At 44.5% G+C, this 6,582-nt stretch overlaps 1 pseudogene; it reads left to right on the forward strand.

Annotated features, from left to right (window-relative positions):
• The first annotated feature begins 5,823 nt into the window (after window positions 1-5,823).
• LOC137505833 (U2 spliceosomal RNA) lies at window positions 5,824-5,945 on the forward strand (annotated as a pseudogene).
• Window positions 5,946-6,582: the final 637 nt, after the last annotated feature.

Consider the following 6,582-nt stretch of genomic DNA (forward strand, 5'->3'; position numbering starts at 1 on the left):
GGAACACCAAATTCCCAGGGTATATAAAGGGGATCAGTGGGAATAAGAGGAAAAAAATTTTTTTCAAAAAGACCTTATAGTTTTTGAGAAAATCGATTTTTAAGTTTCAAGGGCGAAAATGTCTTTTAAATGCGGAAAATGTCAGTTTTTTTTGCACAGGTAACAATAGTGTATTATTTTCATAGATTCCCCCAAGTGGGAAGAGTTTTACTTACTTCGTTCTGAGTGTGGGAAATATAAAAAAAAAACGACGTGGGGTCCCCCCTCCCAGACCTCTTTAACCCCTTGTCCCCCATGCAGGCTGGGATAGCCAGAATGCGGAGCACCGGCCGCATGGGGCTCCGCACCCTGACTATACCAGCCCGCATGGTCCATGGATTGGGGGGTCTCGGAAGGGGAGGGGCAGCCAAGCTTTCCCCTCCCCCTCCGAGCCCTTGTCCAATCCAAGGACAAGGGGCTCTTCTCCACCTCCGATGGGCGGTGGAGGTGGAGGCCGCGATTTCCTGGGGGGGAGGTTCATGGTGGAATCTGGGAGTCCCCTTTAAAAAGGGGTCCCCCAGATGCCCACCCCCCCTCCCAGGAGAAATGAGTATAGAGGTACTTGTACCCCATACCCATTTCCTTTAAGAGTTAAAGTAAATAAACACACAGACACTTAGAAAAAGTATTTTAATTGAACAAAAAACATAACCACGAAAAAAGTCCTTTAATATTCTTAATTAACAATTAATACTTACCTGTCCCTTTAAATAAATGATCCCTCGCAATATCCTCGGAAATGTTCTATCAGTTACAATGTAACAAAGTTATTACAATGTAACAACTTTGTTACATTGTAACTACGCCGCACCCGACGCCACTCGCCGCTCAGCCGCCGCATACGCGTCCGTGCAGGACGCTAAGTCCCCGCAGCTCCCGCTGTCCACCCCGCCCACATCTGTCACCCACATGTCACCCACATGTGGGTGACATGTGGGTGACATGTGGGAGAGGCGGGGAGGGCAGCGGAGCCGGCGGGGACTTAGCGTCCTGCACGGACCCGACAGAGCTCTGAGCTATATAGCTCAGAGCTCTGAGAAGCATCTTTGTATTTGGGCTCCAAGGAGCCCCATTGGTCCTTAGCAGACCAATGGGGTTCCTTCAAATCAGAAGGAACCCCATTGGTCTGCTAAGGACCAATGGGGCTCCTTGGAGCCCAAATACAAAGATGCTTTCGAGAGCTCTGAGCTATAGCTCAGAGCTCTGTCGGGTCCTGCAGCGCAGACGCGGCGGCGGTGAGTGACGTCGGGTGCGGCGTAGTTACAATGTAACAAAGTTGTTACATTGTAATAACTTTGTTACATTGTAACTGATAGAACATTTCCGAGGATATTGCGTGGGATCATTTATTTAAAGGGACAGGTAAGTATTAATGGTTAATTAAGAATATTAAAGGACTTTTTTTCGTGGTTATGTTTTTTGTTCAATTAAAATACTTTTTCTATGTGTTTGTGTGTTTATTTACTTTTAACTCTTAAAGGAAATGGGTAAGGGGTACTACAAGTACCTCTATACTCATTTCTCCTGGGAGGGGGGTGGGCATCTGGGGGACCCCTTTTTAAAGGGGACTCCCAGATTCCACCATGAACCCCCCACCCAGGAAATCGCGGCCTCCACCTCCACCGCCCATCGGAGGTGGAGAAGAGCCCCTTGTCCTTGGATTGGACAAGGGCTCGGAGGGGGAGGGGAAAGCTTGGCTGCCCCTCCCCTTCCGAGACCCCCCAATCCATGGACCATGCGGGCTGGTATAGTCAGGGTGCGGAGCCCCACGCGGCCGGTGCTCCGCATTCTGGCTATCCCAGCCTGCATGGGGGACAAGGGGTTAAAGAGGTCTGGGAGGGGGGACCCCACGTCGTTTTTTTTTTTATATTTCCCACACTCAGAACGAAGTAAGTAAAACTCTTTCCACTTGGGGGAATCTATGAAAATAATACACTATTGTTACCTGTGCAAAAAAAACTGACATTTTCCGCATTTAAAAGACATTTTTGCCCTTGAAACTTAAAAATCGATTTTCTCAAAAACTATAAGGTCTTTTTGAAAAAAAAAATTTCCCTCTTATTCCCACTGATCCCCTTAATATACCCTAGGAATTTGGTGTTCCTAAACTTTAAGCAGGCTTTGCTATTAACCGTTAAAGTCGGCGGGTTTTTAAATGTATACATTTTTACTTTGAAACTTTAACATCGATTTTCTCAAAAACTATAAGGTCTTTTTGAAAAAAAAATTTTCCTCTTATTCCTCCTGATCTCCTTAATATATTCTCCAAATTTGAGGCTCTTAGCATTTAAGGGGGCTTTGCTATTAACCCTTAAAGTCGGCGGCTTTTTTATATTATACGGAGCGTTACGGTTTAACGCGAAATTACGGTAGCGTTTAATGCGAAATTACGGCATGAACGAAACGCGAAATTTCGCGTTGCAAATTACGCTTACGGTATTTTCAATTACGATTTTAATGGCAATTTCGCTACGCTAATTTCGCATCATAATCGCAAATTTCGCATGCGTAATTATAGTAATGCGAAATTACGAAAATTTCAGCTCAACTCTACTGGTGCGGTGTGAAGGTGAGCTGGCTACCCATACTGAAAAGACGGGTTGGAAAAGGAGGGATTAAGGGAGTTATCTGGCTACCTATACTGGAGGGAAAGGGGGAGGAGTCATGTGGCTACCTATACTGGAGGAAAAGGGGGGAGGGGTCATCTGGCTACCTATACTGTGGGGGTCATTAGGCTACCTATACTAGCGCAAAGGGGGGGGGGCATTCGGCTACCTATACTGGAGGGAAGGGGGGTCATCTGGCTACCTATACTGAAGGGGGGCGGCTGGTGACAGTGGCCTTGGGCGGTAAAGAGTACAAATCCAGCCCTGGTTATGCCCCTGCTGTGTTGTAAGACTTTATAATGCAGGACAATAATGTTCCACCGTGAATGTAGCCTGAATCTTTCATTTCTTTTGAGGCTACATTCACAGTGGGACGTTGCGGAGCTGCGTTATGAACTCTTATAACGCAGCGTAACGCACTGAAATGGTAATCCCTGGGGACGCTCAAAGTGCGACGTTAGTGTTGCATTGTAATATGTAGTGTTATGGTAACGCACTGCTTGCAGTGCATTACCTCTGAACGCACACATTACCAGGTACCAGGGCCGGTTCAAGTAACAATGGGACCCTACTGCAAAATTAGCCTGGGGGCCCCCCAACAGACACCCCCGACCAAAAAGCGTCATTAGAGGCCCTATGTTGCAGCTAAATTTTCCTCCTGGGCCCAAGAGCTGGCTGCTGACCCTGCTGACCCTCCCCCAATCACATCCCACTCTGCAGAGTCACTGGGGAGCAACAGTTAAGATGGGGGAGGGACACCTTGGGGCAGAGTCAGGACAAGGTCCTCCAGCACCCAAGGCTGAGACACCAAAGTGCACCCCCCATCCCTCCCACCCCAGCCGTCACACACTGATTGCTATTAGACTAAGAGGCGCCCCAGGGCCCCCAACACCTTAATCTCTAGCTATCTGGCTTGCAGTCACTGCCATGTATCCCCTTTTCTTATTTCTCTCTGCTTTAGCACAATAGGGGAATGATAGCTGAGTGAGATTTGTACCCCCTCCTACACTGCTCCCTGAGGCTGGAGCCTCTCTCGCCTCTGCCTCGGCCCGGCCCTGCCTTGGGGGCCCCTACAGGCTCTGGGGCCTTGGGGCAATTGCCCATTTTTTCCTATGGTAGCTCCGGCCCTGCCAGGTACAGGAAAGCATACTTTTCATTGCCTGTATGCTTTACTGTACCTGCTGTATCCAACAGTAATGCAGCGTTAATGTGCACTACCACCTTTTGTGACTTTAACCACTTTTTTACCCTAACGGACCAGAGCAATTTTCACCTGCCAGTTCTTCTCCCTTTTAATCGCCAATAACTTTATTACTACTTATCACAACTAAATGATCTATACCTTGTTTTTTTTGCCACCAATTAGGCTTTCTGTGGGTAGTACATTTTGCTACGAATTTTTTATTCTAAATGCATTTTAACATGAAAAATAAGAAAATAATGGAAAAAGTTAATTATTTCTCAGTTTTCGGCCATTATAGTTTTAAAATAAAATGTTCTCCTGTGGATAAAACTGACACATTTTATATGCCCAGTTGTCCCGATTATTAAACTATTTAAATTAAGTCCCTATCACAATGTATGGCGACAATATATTATTTGGAAATATAGGTGTTATTTTTCAAGTTTTTTTTTGTTTTGTCCGGTCCATAATTACAAGCCCCTATGTAGTAAAGTAAAAGTAATTTTCCCTCATAAAATATAGATTAAAAAAGCTGAGTCCCTAAGGCAACTATCTATGTAATTTTTTATTTTTTTTAAACTGATTATTTTTTTTTACAAGTGTTTTTTTTTTTTTTTTTTTTTTAGGGGAGGGCTTTGGAAGTGTAAGTTATTAATGGCACTTTTTAAATACAATAAATAAATAAATAAATAAGTGTATGTGTATGTATTTGCCTGTATGTGTAATTTTACTTTTTGGCCACTAGATGGCGTTTTTTTTTCACATTTAATTATACTGTGTGTGTTTCCTGCTTTATGAATGGACGTCGCCGCTGATCGCGGTCACGACCATTCATTCCGGGCATTGCGATTGGGTAGAGGACCACTCGGTCCTCTTCCCCAATCACAGATTGTAGTGACCCGATGCCGGCGGGGGGAGGGGGGGGCGCACACGTGCTGAGTGGCGGCAGAAGCAAGCGACTTATTAAAACGTCCTGGAGCCGTTAACAATCTCAAACAGGACGTTTTGATAAGTCAGGTTGTCGTTAAGTGGTTAACTTCGCATTACAACGCAATGTCCCACTGTGAATAAGCCCTCAATCTTGAACATTTTGAGCTGTTTGACCAGAATGGAATATATCAAAGCCATGCTACTACCGAAGAGACGCAAAACATCCAACCGTAATTTTGATGTTTCGCCACATGCGCTTCTGGCAATGGAAAAACTAATGAAATAAATGCAAAAAAATGCTGAAAACAAGTGAGTAATGAATATATTGTTTGGTGTCATAATAAGAGTCACAAGCACAACAACTGGAACATGTCAACAGAAATGGCCCAACGCTGGGGAGAAAATTAATCATCGATGGTAATAAGCGATGGTCAGCGTGTTACGGCGGGCGGTGACACTACCAAAGGGCCCTCGCAAAGTACAAATGCAGAGACTGAAGGTTTTTTTCTTTAATATTACACAATGTCGTGATTCTTACTTGACAGGCAAACAAAATATGTTAATCATTATAAACACATGGAAGTATTTTTAGTTTAACCATGTTCTTAATTAAGACAATAAACAATTAATTAGGAGCCTGCTAATTAGGATGCGGCAAATGTTTTGACAGAGCGTCATTAAGGCATATTGTGCAACTTTTTTTTTTGTTTGTTAATGTTTACAAGAGATAATCAACAAAGTTATGTTTTGAAACAACAGCTTGTTTGAAGACGAGTGTTCAAAACTATTTCTGTGCAAAAGACAAAAGGTTCAGTGGCAAAAAGTTAAAAAAAAAAAAATGTTACCCTCTTCCTTATGCTGCTCTCCATTTGCAGTCTCCCTTTCCAATTTGCAGCCACCAATTCCATTTGCAGCAATCCAGCAATCCCATTTCCATGTCCAGCCACGCCTTTGGGCAGCAGCCACCCCGGGCCCAGGCCAAGGTGGCCTGCTCAGAAATATGGCCCTGGATGTAAGATGAACTGTGACAAAGCAGACGAGACCTGAGCTGGAATGAACTATTTACAGGCTTCTTGACCTCTCAGCTAAGATCAAGTATAGTACCTGTTCTTATCAGTTTAATATCTGTCTATTTTTGTGCTTCAATGAAAACCTTAATCACCTATTGATTTTCAAGGTGAATATTTAAATTGCTCCCATTCTTACACCGTAATATCAGAGGCCTCAAACCAGCTACAGTAGGTCATTGGGTGACGAGGGGGGGGGGGGGGGGGAGCTTCCATCCCTCCTTCCCTCCAAAACATTTGCTATATAGAGGGAATCATGGTATTGTGGTACATACAGCTATATGACCCCTGGGGGCTGTACTCACTTGGCTGTGGAGGTCGCCAAGGTTTTGCTGCCCCCCCCCCCCAATAATTTGTGGTCCCACCTAGGAACAGAGGGTGATTATCTCTTTTTTCGGATGTGCCAGTTTCTTTTTCAATTCTAGTTTGTGTGAAGCAGTTGTAATTATGCAAAGGAGGGGCTCAGGGCTGATTGCACTAGAGCTGTTTATGGCACTTTTATTTGACCTGATGAAGTGGTTTTTATTGTGAATCGCGTTGTCTTATGTTCAAAATAAATGTGAATCATTTTATGACCCCCCCCCGGAAGTCTTCAATTAAGGTAAGAGTACCTTACCTTTCTTTTTCACAACACACGCTACACATATTACTTTACCCACCCTCAATCTGCACTAGTGACCACCATCAGAGGGAGTCACTTCACAGCCTCGCCTAGAGTGAGACCGCCCACTCTTCTGGAGCAGCAACCACTACAAAA

This window comes from Hyperolius riggenbachi, chromosome 4 (assembly GCF_040937935.1).
Source record: "Hyperolius riggenbachi isolate aHypRig1 chromosome 4, aHypRig1.pri, whole genome shotgun sequence".
In the NCBI taxonomy this organism is placed as follows: domain Eukaryota; kingdom Metazoa; phylum Chordata; class Amphibia; order Anura; family Hyperoliidae; genus Hyperolius; species Hyperolius riggenbachi.